This window comes from Rhopilema esculentum, chromosome 19 (genome assembly GCF_057945365.1).
Source record: "Rhopilema esculentum isolate cy_ngs chromosome 19, ASM5794536v1, whole genome shotgun sequence".
Classification (NCBI taxonomy): Eukaryota; Metazoa; Cnidaria; class Scyphozoa; order Rhizostomeae; family Rhizostomatidae; genus Rhopilema; species Rhopilema esculentum.
In genome coordinates, this window is record NC_142833.1 from 4,158,218 (window position 1) to 4,168,976 (window position 10,759).

The 10,759-nt window shown below is 44.1% G+C and overlaps 2 long non-coding RNA genes across 2 annotated transcripts in view; both read right to left on the bottom strand.

Annotated features, from left to right (window-relative positions):
• The window catches only part of LOC148957925 (uncharacterized), a 50,675-nt gene that overhangs the window by 14,711 nt on the left and 25,205 nt on the right, over nt 1–10,759 (bottom strand). The gene's annotated exons all lie outside the window — the stretch shown is intronic.
• LOC135686602 (uncharacterized) lies at nt 61–4,184 on the bottom strand. The gene is made up of 5 exons (XR_016144901.1): nt 3,266–4,184; nt 3,027–3,079; nt 2,585–2,648; nt 1,938–2,000; nt 61–1,361 (listed from the first exon to the last, which is right to left on the bottom strand). It is a non-coding gene; the product is annotated as an uncharacterized LOC135686602 (long non-coding RNA).

Sequence of the window (10,759 nt, forward strand, 5' to 3'; positions counted from 1 at the left end):
ACAATACCCAGGCATCTTAAATTGCGACGCTGGTCAGCCTAGCCTAATTATTGCGTTTAATGTGGGAACCTTGTTACTGTAGGCATTATAAGTAGGTCTATCAATTAATTAATTTATTTGCCAAATAAAAGCAATTTGGAAACCATTCAACTGTTGGAGAGGTTGGTGGTGTTCGTTTTAAATGTACTTCTAAGACCTTGTCAATTAATTGTCTATAGGTCAGATGATTTTTCGAGATTAAAATCATGTTAACGCTATTTTTGGTACAGTTCACATATATCTAGCTACTTTTAACAGAATCTTCCTTTCTGATTCAAATCACGTGATTTCATTGTTGCTAGGTGGTGTGTTAATATCAGCTCGGGCGTTTCCGCCTCGTTTTGACCTTTTAATACCAATGGATGAGGCCTTCAAATTTGGTAAAGCAATAGACTTGTTTTTGGTTGCCCCCGACCTCCATTTTATATGGAGAAGCTCAAATTTCGATATTTTCACGAAGAGGCATCCAGCAAAGTCATTTATCTATTTCCTCTCCACCCCGACCAAATTTGAAGATAAATTAATCTTTATATCAATTTTACTTAATACCTGTGTCTAAAATATTGCCGAAAGAGAATATATATAGTTCCACAAATGTTTCATTTTTGAGCACTTCCACTAATGTTTCATTTTTGAGGACTTTTTATCATGCTATAAATCTTGACTGATTATCAACTATCCTAACTTGTGTTCAATGGCAGATTTCTAGCAGAAAAACAAATATTTACTTCATCATCATAATAATTATCAAAATGTTTGCTAATTTTGAAAACAACAACAATTAATAGTTACTATTGGTGAGCCAACCCTAGAGTTGAGAATCCTCAAAACAAAATCCATAACTAAAGCAAAATCTAAAATCTGATGTTTTCAAAATATATGAGGCAAACCCTCAAATATATCACAATGAGGGAGGCGTGTATTTCACCAACATCCTCGTAAAAAACCAATTGCAAGATTGCTAACAATAAATGGCTAGAGTTGAGGATCCTCCAAAGTTAAATAGCACATTTAAAGCAAAATCTAATAGATGTTTATAACGCATAGGGGGCAAACTCTGTAAAAGTACAATGAGAGAACCGTGTGTTTCATAAACATCCTCGTAAAAAAAACAATTGGAAGTAGGGTATGAAAATCTATGAAATAGGGGTCCTATCAATCGCTGAAACTATTTGAGAGCAGGATGCAAAATCTTGAATTATCCTTCAACTTTACAATAAACATATAAAGATCCTCTAAATCAATCAAATTACAACGAAACAAAGGCCAAAGAAAAAATGTCTTTCATTCAAATCGTGGTGTCAAAATATCTCACAAATGCCCTGAAAAAAAGAGGAATAATGGTTATTAAATTTCAGCGCTAGTGTACGCGTAGAAACAATTCATTAAAGCATGTTTCCATGTCGAAATGGAAATGGCTGGAAAAATTGCTTAGCAGTTGTAAAATTGGTCTAAAAGTGGTATAAAAACACGTACAAAAAAGGAGCAGAATGATTATTTTGACAAAAAGGGGCAGCTTCCAATCCATGAAAATATCGCAAAAGTAATCAATCAACTGTGAGGGGTTAGGGGAGGCGTAACTTCACCGGCATTTGCAATAGACGGAAAAATGTATTGAAAAAGTTATTAAATTTCTATACCACGATGAGGGCAACATGAAGTTTACAAAAACTCTACTAAATCTTGTCACTAAGGGTGCAGCATGAATATTTAAACAAAAAGGGGCAGCAAAAATTCGCAATAATTTAATTTTTCTAAATAAACACTTGGCTTCTAAATAAACACTTGGCTTTTCGTTAAGAATTCATTCAACGTATTTATATAAAGAAACGCGAAACAAAATTTGAGTATAAACAAAGTAAAACACCAAGAGATCTTCTATATCAAAAATCGCTTACCGTGTGATGAAGCTGGGTGAGAATATGTTTACAATACTTTGGTCAATCTGCCACGGGAATGTCCTGCAAAAAATCCAAGAATAACCGAAATGAAAACTGTGACGCAGCAAGTTTACCAAAATCAAATGTCGACATCGAAGATCAAGATTCCTAATCGATGCGTCACTAATGATCGTTAACGACCCGCACTCACTAAAAGTTTCCCCAATAACGACCTTGCAGACAATGGGGTCACATCACAAAGGGGGCGTAGCTTGATCGTCGTTCGCAACTCGTCAGGCAAAACTGTCCTATAAAGTTTGAATTTCCTGAATCTAGTCGTTACAATTCGCTGAGAATTCGTTGCACAAATTGATAAATAATAAAATACCTTTATCTTGAAACGTAGATAAACAAAAGGGCCTTAAAATAACCCCGAAAACAAAATCGCGAATGCAATCAATCAATCGCGAAGGGATTAGGGGGACGTAACTTCACCGGCTTTCGCAACACATGAAAAACTTTATTGAAAAATTTAATTTTCCTAAATGAACACTTGGCATTTCGTTTAGAATTCATTCAGCATATTTATCTAAGAAACGGCAAACAAAATTTGAGTATAAACGAAGTAAAACACGAAGAGATCTTTGATATCAAAAATCGCTTACCGTGTGATGAAGCTGGATGAGAATATCTTTTACAATACTTTGGTCAATCTGCCACGGGAATGTCCTGCAAAAAATCCAAGAATAACCGAAATGAAAACTGTGACGCAGCAAGTTTACCAAAATCAAATGCCCACATCGAAGATCAAGGTTCCTAATCGGTGCGTCACTAATGATCGTTAAGAACCCGCACTCACAAAAAGTTTCCCCAATAACGACCTTGCAGACAATGGGGTCACATCACAAAGGGGGCGTAGCTTGATCGTCGTTCGCAACTCGTCAGGCAAAACTGTCCTATAAAGTTTGAATTTCCTGAATCTAGGCGTTACAATTCGCTGAGAATTCGTTGCACAAATTGATAAATAATAAAATATAAAATACCTCTATCTTGAAACGTAGATAAACGAAAAGGGATGAAAATAACCCCGAAAACAAACGCACTAACCTGATGAATATTCAATTTAGAAAAGGTATTCAAATCGTGTTCTCGACACTGTCCTGCAAAAACAGCAGAAGAACAGACGGTAAATTCAATGTTGTAGCTAATAAAAGAGCAACAGAAGAAACATAGTATTCAATAAAGGGGCGACTATTAAATATTTCGCGGCAGGGGCAGGGCGTTTTGTTAGAAAAATGGCAAGGCAAGGTGCAGAAACATAAGCGAAAAGAATAAACAATACTCACACTGAAAATTGCGTCCAAAATCAAGGGTCCATTGTGAGAAACATGTCGACTTCTTTTTCCAAACCTTTCTTTCCAACCGTGTGCTCTAAAATGCACCTGGCTGGAAAATGATCTTTGCGACAATTTATCATGCTTTTATCCAGTTGAGACTGTTCTGACACAAATTGCACGGTCATTTATCAATCGATCCCCCATAAAAGGGAATTTTTCAGTTACCGGGAAAAAAACTGTCCCTGCAACAATGCAAATCGCTACGTCATCGGAACGCATCGCCAAAAGACCATGATAATCATGAGAGTGCCTAGTAGTTTAAGCAACAATGATGAGATAATCATGACAATCATAACTTTTGCTCGCACGGTCTCGAGCTTTTGGGAGAAAGGTGTCGCAAGCGAGCTGTTTCGATTCCAAAAAAACCTCGAATCAAAACTTCCATCCAGAAGGGAGAACCGAGCTGTGACGCAGCAAGGTTTTCTTGCAAAGGAAATCGAAGCTCGCAGAAACTCGAGGATCCCGCACTTAATTGCTTCTCCGCACAAAGAGGTGGCGGTTAACGACCTCGCTGACAAAGCCTAACACGCTTAACGACCCGACGTAACCTTTTCTCCGGAGAGGCAATCAGGTCCGCAAGCAAAGCAACTTCCGCCTAGAAAAAGTTTGTTTCGAGGATTTTCAGGCAGGAAGACGGGACCGAATCGAAAATCGAAGGCCAGCTGCAGACTCACGTCGACGGACGGGATCGAACGGAGGAAAAAGCGGGACGTTTCGAGGAGGCCTCGAAACCGATCTCGTTCGAAGAGGCGTCGAGTGGGTCAGACCGTGTGCAGATTTCCGTGCCCCTCATTTGCATAGTAGCACATTCGTTGTTTCGAAGCTAATTTGCATAGTAGGATTTTAGTATATTGAGATGGGTGGACCGCCGGCCCGCGGCACGCCGAGCCAGTGGACCGCCGCCCGCGGCACGCCCACCCAGTGGACCGCCGGCCCCCGACACGCCAAACCAGTGACCCGCAAACCCCCCCCCCCCAAGCCGAGAAGCAAATTAGCAAAGAACCAACTAACGCCATGCCCAACACACAAACCCCCCCTCACACAAAACCCCAACACACACGGCTTCGCCCCCCGCAGAGGCGTGCCCCCCGCAAAGGCGTGACTCCCGCACAAAAGAGGCTCCCACCAAAAAGAGGCTGTGGGGTGCTCCCCCGCAGAGGCTGCGACAACCACGCCCTCTGCCATCACAAAATTTTTCCTCAAAAAAATGTGCAAAAAACACTCGCACTCCTGCAGAATTCAGCGCAAAAATCACTCGCGCTCCTACGCGATTTTTACTCGCACTCCTGTCACAGGCGCTAGAGGGCGGGGAAGGGAGGGGAAAGAAAAGGTCCCCGCCCTCTAGCGCCTGTGACAGGAGTGCGAGTAAAAATCGCGTAGGAGCGCGAGTGATTTTTGCGCTGAATTCTGCAGGAGTGCGAGTGTTTTTTGCACATTTTTTTGAGGAAAAATTTTGTGATGGCAGAGGGCGTGGTTGTCGCAGCCTCTGCGGGGGAGCACCCCACAGCCTCTTTTTGGTGGGAGCCTCTTTTGTGCGGGAGTCACGCCTTTGCGGGGGGCACGCCTCTGCGGGGGGCGAAGCCGTGTGTGTTGGGGTTTTGTGTGAGGGGGGGTTTGTGTGTTGGGCATGGCGTTAGTTGGTTCTTTGCTAATTTGCTTCTCGGCTTGGGGGGGGGGGGTTTGCGGGTCACTGGTTTGGCGTGTCGGGGGCCGGCGGTCCACTGGGTGGGCGTGCCGCGGGCGGCGGTCCACTGGCTCGGCGTGCCGCGGGCCGGCGGTCCACCCAGAGCCCGCTTTGGCGGGCTCTCCATGAAGGGAAAAAAGTTTCGGGTATAGGGGCTTGCAAGAACCCGCCTTGGCGGGTTCTCCAAGAAAAGCTAGTCTTCCTTCCATAAAAAGGCAAAAAATATCAATAACTATAAATAAGGACGTAGTTCAAAAGTTTAATTTATTGAGATGTATTTGGGCAAGAATCAAATGTTCTACTGTATGTGGTGAAGTGTATCGTATTTGGAAGTGACGATTTTCAAATGTAGGGAGAGTCTCTTGCAATTAAAATAATATTTATATTTGAGACGATATTTTGTTTGATAAAACTTATATGCTGTAATAGTTTCCGATTTCCTAATAAAGGAGGGGGAATTTTGGTTACTTCTATCGCCACTATGTTTCTTTCAAAGGGTGTTTGAAGTAGTTTTGGGAATTGGTAGTGAGTTTAAAAATGGCCATTAAAAAAGGCTGTATCTTTTGATTGAAAAACCTGAATAGGTTTAATGCAGTCATTGTTTTGAATATAAAATAATCGGAGTTTCGTGTGGACCGTATGGGCCGCGCATGTGTTATTTGATGCAATTAAGCTGTACCCTAAAAAAACTACGGGATACTGGATATATTAGATTCAAGAAAATTCCTATGCTTCGTCAGCGCAGCCTAACTATTGGGTTAAATGTGGGAGGCTTATTACTGTACGGATTATAAGTAGGTGAATGCTCAAAGCCTCAATCTTATAATGAATTTTGGCAAATAGCTGTAATTGAGACGTTGTTAATGAGCAATTGATTGACATGTCTCTAGTGAACCAAGTGCCCAGATACCTAGACCTAAGGTCATTCACTGCAAGGGCCTGGGTAGCATTGTTTCCTCATGTATAATGAGCAATATTAAATGTAACGGCTTTGTCTGTGCCAAGTGTCCAGATATTTGGACCTAAGGTCATTCACTGCAAGGGACTGAGTAGCATTGTTTCCTCATGTATAATGAGCAATAATAAATATAATGGCTCTGTATGTGCCAAGTGCCCAGATATCTAGACCTAAGGTCATTCACTGCAAGGGCCTGGGTAGCATTGTTTCCTCATGTATAATGAGCAATATTAAATGTAACGGCTTTGTCTGTGCCAAGTGTCCAGATATCCATACCTAAGGTCATTCACTGCAAGGGACTGAGTAGCATTGTTTCCTTATTCATAATGAGCAATAAGAGATATAATGATTCAGTCTGTGGCAAGTGCCCAGATATCTGGACCTAATGTTATTTACTGCAACGGCCTTGGTACCATTGTTTGGTCATTTATAATGAGCAATAATAAATATAACGGCTTTGACTATGCCAAGTGCCCAGGTATCTGAATCAAACATAATTAAGTGCGACTCGCTGTTGAGCATTGCTTCGTCCTCAAAACGAATTTCGAATTCAACCGGCACTGCTTTGATGGTACATCGTTTCTATCGAAAGTGTGGTCCGGGTAGCCAAATTATCCTTTTTAATGTTGCAGGCACGTTACTGTACCTATATGCATCAAGCAAGACTTAATTAATTAATCAACCTGCCAAAAAAGCAATTTCGAAACCATGCCAAATACGTCCTTCACAAATGCACTCGATACAGGGCAATCATAGGGGAGCCACCTTCATTTGCAAGCTTATGGCCCCTTTGGCTCGAATTAAGGACCTTTCTATGAGTGGATATCGCCCTTCTTTCTAAAAGGGAATGTGAATAGCTTAAAGAGCCGTTACGTATCAAAGTAAACATAATCATCATCCCATATCACGAATAAAATTTTTTTGAAGATAAGCTGTCATTTTCCTTTGGAAACGACTAAGGGCGATTTTTGCTTCATGGAAATGCCGTCTATTAATTTTTTATGCTCAAAACAACGGCGGGGCAAGCTATGACGCAGCAAGTTTAGAAAATCGAAAAGGTTCTCTTTCCACGGTGGAGCTTTGCAGAAGGAATGATTAATGCGTACCTAACTATCGCTAACGACCCGCACTGACAATCAAGTTGACGCTTAATGATCTCGCCTCAATTCTATAGTTTGATAACGAAGGGAAACATCCTTCATGCTTTGGAATCAAACAAAACGAAATTGAAAAGATAGGCTTCCAATTTGATTTTGAAACGAATAAGAATGTTTTTTCGAACATAAAAATGTTGTCAACAGATTTATAATGCGTAAAACAACGGCGGGGAAAGCTATGACGCAGGAAGTTTAGCGAATCAAAAAAGTTGGCTTTCCACCTTGGAGCTTTGCAGAAGGAAAGGTGAATGAGTACCTAAGTACCGCTAACGACCCGCACTGACAATCAAGTTGGCGCTTAATGATCTCGCGTCGATGCTATAGTTTTATTATAAAGGGAAACATCCTGAATCGTCCGCAACCAAAACAAACTTTTTTGTAAACTTTGATTTTCGAAAAATTCGGCATTTTTACGCCCGTGTTAACTTCAAACGTATGTTTTGGAATGCTCAGTGTCCCACCTCGTAATTCCTAATCGTGTTTCGTCTGTCTTTGGTCAATCAATGTATTTTGTTCCTTTGAAAAAATTTCGATGCTTTGCTTGTTGTGGTAATGCTTTGATGACGCCATATTGAAAATGGCGTCTTTCATGGCGACCTCAGTTGGAAATTCGCTTTCTTGACCGATGGTGTTCATTTTCGTCTAGGGACCCCTTCACAATCTAAAGGTTAATCACATGGCTGTTCTTTTTGTGCTGAGTCCATGCGAATAGGACATTCTTGTAACTTTTTGCGACCGGGCAGTGCTTTGTTGTCTATGAAGAGGTCGGGGGCTGGTACCGCCACACGGACAGGATTTTTGCTAAGTTTGTCGTTTACGCTGCTCTAGTCGATGATAAACTGTCCCTTTTAGCTAGGATTTTTGGTGTTTAATTTGCTTTTCATTTAAATCACGGAGTTTTTCAAGGGGTTGACATTTATTTTTTGATTTCGTGAAACGTTATCAATTGGCTGTTCTATATGTGCTTAGTGCATGTGAATAGGGAATTCTTGTTGATTTTTGTGGGCGGAGCGGCCAATTGTTTGCAGTCTATTCCAGGGTCGCGGGGCCCGTACCCCCGCGACCCCGTACTCGGCTCGGACAGGATTTGGTTAGCTTTGCAAAAACGGACACGTGATGAAAAAGTACAGCTCACTTTGAGCAGGATAACCATGAGCGCTCAGTTTAGACAATGAGATCGCATTCTTAGCACTGATAACGATCAAATTTCGACCAATCACGGTCGAGCCAGAGCTCGAACACAAAGGATTCGTACAGTGATGTACTGTACAGCGATGTACAGGCGATGATCATGACAATCATAACTTTTGCTCGTACGATGCTGAGTTTTTGGGAGAAAGGTGTCGCATTCGACCGGTTTTGATTCCCAAAATTTCGAATCGAAACTTCCATCCAGAAGGGAGAAGCGAGCTGTGACGCAACACCGTTTTCGTGCCAAAAAAATCGATGGTGATTAGCAGAGCCTTGGCAGAGCAACTCTGCGGAGATAATTGCCCTCGGCACAAAGAGGTGGCGGTTAACGACCTCGCTGACAAAGCCTAACACGCTTAACGACCCGATGTAACCTTTTCTCCGGAGAAGCAATTAGGTCCGCAAGCAAGGCAACTTCCGCCGAAAAAAAGTTTGTTTCAAGGATTTTCGACCAGGAAAACCGAGGCAGATCGCAAAAGAAAAGCTCGCTTACTACTCCTCGGGCCAGTCCGGGTCCCCGCAGGGAGAAGGCGCAACGGCGGGGCCGGGGATTCTACGGCTCCCCGTTACATCGCGCGTTGTGTACCTCCGACCGTGGTCAACCTACCTTGCCCCTTATTTGCATAGTGGCATCTTAGTATCTAAGACAAAGCGGGGTCTGGGTGGCCCGCCGGCCCGCGACAGCCCGAGCCAGTGGACCGCCAGCCCGCGGCACGCCCAGCCAGTGGACCGCCGGCCCGCGGCACGCCCAGCCAGTGGACCGCCGACCCGCGACACGCCCAGCCAGTGGACCGCCGGCCCCCGACATGCCCAGCCAGTGGACCGCCGGCCCGCGACACACCGAGCAAGTGACCCGCAAGCCCACGCCCAACCCTAGGAGCAAATTAGCAAAGAACGAACTAACGCCATCCCCAACACACAAAACCCCCTCACACAAAACACCAACACACACGACCCCAACACACACGACCCCAACACACACGACGTGCCCCCCGCAGAGGCGTGGCTCCCGCACAAAAGAGGCTCACGCCAAAAAGAGGCTGTGCCTGCTCCCCCGCAGAGGCTGCAAGAACCACGCCCTCTCCCATCACAAAATTCTTCCTCAAAAATAAGTGCAAAAAACACTCGCACTCCTGCAGAATTCAGCGAAAAAATCACTCGCGCTCCTACGCGATTTTTACTCGCACGACTGTCACAGGCGCTAGAGGGCGGGGAGGAGAGGGGAAAAAAAAGGTCCCCGCCCTCTAGCGCCTGTGACAGTCGTGCGAGTAAAAATCGCGTAGGAGCGCGAGTGATTTTTTCGCTGAATTCTGCAGGAGTGCGAGTGTTTTTTGCACTTATTTTTGAGGAAGAATTTTGTGATGGGAGAGGGCGTGGTTCTTGCAGCCTCTGCGGGGGAGCAGGCACAGCCTCTTTTTGGCGTGAGCCTCTTTTGTGCGGGAGCCACGCCTCTGCGGGGGGCACGTCGTGTGTGTTGGGGTCGTGTGTGTTGGGGTCGTGTGTGTTGGTGTTTTGTGTGAGGGGGTTTTGTGTGTTGGGGATGGCGTTAGTTCGTTCTTTGCTAATTTGCTCCTAGGGTTGGGCGTGGGCTTGCGGGTCACTTGCTCGGTGTGTCGCGGGCCGGCGGTCCACTGGCTGGGCATGTCGGGGGCCGGCGGTCCACTGGCTGGGCGTGTCGCGGGTCGGCGGTCCACTGGCTGGGCGTGCCGCGGGCCGGCGGTCCACTGGCTGGGCGTGCCGCGGGCTGGCGGTCCACTGGCTCGGGCTGTCGCGGGCCGGCGGGCCACCCAGACCCCGCTTTGGCGGGGTCGTCAAGAATGGAAACTCAGGCCAGGTGGGCCTTGCAAGACCCCGCTTTGGCGGGGTCGCCAAGAAAGGCTAGTTTACTTCCATTTCATAATAATAAATATCAATAGCATTAAGTAAACACTTTATGGAGGATTGTAGTCTATTTACAATAACATTCAGTAGAAACTTTTCAGTGGATTGTAGTCTATTTAGATAAAGTGTGGGAACTTTTGACATATTTTTTATGGAACATGGACTAAATCGAATGAGTATTGAGCAGTCACCATTGGGGCCTGCTCGTTTGCCATTTTGAGAGAAACTTGAAATGAGTCTCAGAAGACAGGAGAATATATGTTTTGTGAGGCGAAAGGACATTATTGAAAAATTGCAGTATTAGGGAAGGATTTTTTACATAATTTGTTATTAGAGTGAAGGTGGTTGCTACATTGGTGAAGGAAAAGCGTGAGAGAGCAGTTAAAGTTTAAATCAATAACTCAGTAGATTAACAAAGGTGTGATTTTGCTGTTTCCGTGTGCTTCAAACATTCTGTAGTTTATTTTTAGGCAATTAAACGATATTTATTGGTAGCTTCAACGTTCTTCACGTGCACAGTAGGTTTGATGTTGTGGAAATGGTTCTTTCATATTACAATTTCTGACAATACC